This window comes from Schistocerca gregaria, unplaced genomic scaffold (assembly GCF_023897955.1).
Source record: "Schistocerca gregaria isolate iqSchGreg1 unplaced genomic scaffold, iqSchGreg1.2 ptg001581l, whole genome shotgun sequence".
NCBI lineage: Eukaryota > Metazoa > Arthropoda > Insecta > Orthoptera > Acrididae > Schistocerca > Schistocerca gregaria.
In genome coordinates, this window is record NW_026062861.1 from 17,501 (window position 1) to 20,000 (window position 2,500).

Genomic DNA, 2,500 nt, shown 5'->3' on the forward strand with positions numbered 1-2,500 from the left:
CACGTTGGCCCCTAACCTAACCCACGTTGGCCCCTAACCTAACCCACGTTGGCCCCTAACCTAACCCACGTTGGCCCCTAACCTAACCCACGTTGGCCCCTAACCTAACCCACGTTGGCCCCTAACCTAACCCACGTTGGCCCCTAACCTAACCCACGTTGGCCCCTAACCTAACCCACGTTGGCCCCTAACCTAACCCACGTTGGCCCCTAACCTAACCCACGTTGGCCCCTAACCTAACCCACGTTGGCCCCTAACCTAACCCACGTTGGCCCCTAACCTAACCCACGTTGGCCCCTAACCTAACCCACGTTGGCCCCTAACCTAACCCACGTTGGCCCCTAACCTAACCCACGTTGGCCCCTAACCTAACCCACGTTGGCCCCTAACCTAACCCACGTTGGCCCCTAACCTAACCCACGTTGGCCCCTAACCTAACCCACGTTGGCCCCTAACCTAACCCACGTTGGCCCCTAACCTAACCCACGTTGGCCCCTAACCTAACCCACGTTGGCCCCTAACCTAACCCACGTTGGCCCCTAAACCTAAGTTACGCTGCACCTTAACCTAAGTTACGCTGCACCTTAACCTAAGTTACGCTGCACCTTAACCTAAGTTACGCTGCACCTTAACCTAAGTTACGCTGCACCTTAACCTAAGTTACGCTGCACCTTAACCTAAGTTACGCTGCACCTTAACCTAAGTTACGCTGCACCTTAACCTAAGTTACGCTGCACCTTAACCTAAGTTACGCTGCACCTTAACCTAAGTTACGCTGCACCTTAACCTAAGTTACGCTGCACCTTAACCTAAGTTACGCTGCACCTTAACCTAAGTTACGCTGCACCTTAACCTAAGTTACGCTGCACCTTAACCTAAGTTACACTGCACCTTAACCTAAGTTACACTGCACCTTAACCTAAGTTACACTGCACCTTAACCTAAGTTACACTGCACCTTAACCTAAGTTACGCTGCACCTTAACCTAAGTTACGCTGCACCTTAACCTAAGTTACACTGCACCTTAACCTAACTTACACTGCACCTTAACCTAAGTTACACTGCACCTTAACCTAAGTTACACTGCACCTTAACCTAAGTTACACTGCACCTTAACCTAAGTTACACTGCACCTTAACCTAAGTTACACTGCACCTTAACCTAAGTTACACTGCACCTTAACCTAAGTTACACTGCACCTTAACCTAAGTTACACTGCACCTTAACCTAACTTACACTGCACCTTAACCTAAGTTACACTGCACCTTAACCTAAGTTACACTGCACCTTAACCTAAGTTACACTGCACCTTAACCTAAGTTACACTGCACCTTAACCTAAGTTACACTGCACCTTAACCTAAGTTACACTGCACCTTAACCTAAGTTACACTGCACCTTAACCTAAGTTACACTGCACCTTAACCTAAGTTACACTGCACCTTAACCTAAGTTACACTGCACCTTAACCTAAGTTACACTGCACCTTAACCTAAGTTACACTGCACCTTAACCTAAGTTACACTGCACCTTAACCTAAGTTACACTGCACCTTAACCTAAGTTACACTGCACCTTAACCTAAGTTACACTGCACCTTAACCTAAGTTACACTGCACCTTAACCTAAGTTACACTGCACCTTAACCTAAGTTACACTGCACCTTAACCTAAGTTACACTGCACCTTAACCTAAGTTACACTGCACCTTAACCTAAGTTACACTGCACCTTAACCTAAGTTACACTGCACCTTAACCTAAGTTACACTGCACCTTAACCTAAGTTACACTGCACCTTAACCTAAGTTACACTGCACCTTAACCTAAGTTACACTGCACCTTAACCTAAGTTACACTGCACCTTAACCTAAGTTACACTGCACCTTAACCTAAGTTACACTGCACCTTAACCTAAGTTACACTGCACCTTAACCTAAGTTACACTGCACCTTAACCTAAGTTACACTGCACCTTAACCTAAGTTACACTGCACCTTAACCTAAGTTACACTGCACCTTAACCTAAGTTACACTGCACCTTAACCTAAGTTACACTGCACCTTAACCTAAGTTACACTGCACCTTAACCTAACTTACACTGCACCTTAACCTAAGTTACACTGCACCTTAACCTAACTTACACTGCACCTTAACCTAACTTACACTGCACCTTAACCTAACTTACACTGCACCTTAACCTAACTTACACTGCACCTTAACCTAACTTACACTGCACCTTAACCTAACTTACACTGCACCTTAACCTAACTTACACTGCACCTTAACCTAACTTACACTGCACCTTAACCTAACTTACACTGCACCTTAACCTAACTTACACTGCACCTTAACCTAACTTACACTGCACCTTAACCTAACTTACACTGCACCTTAACCTAACTTACACTGCACCTTAACCTAACTTACACTGCACCTTAACTGTCACATGTAACGTCACAGGAATGTAGCTTTGCCTAACAGCAACCCTCTGAACATAGTTCAC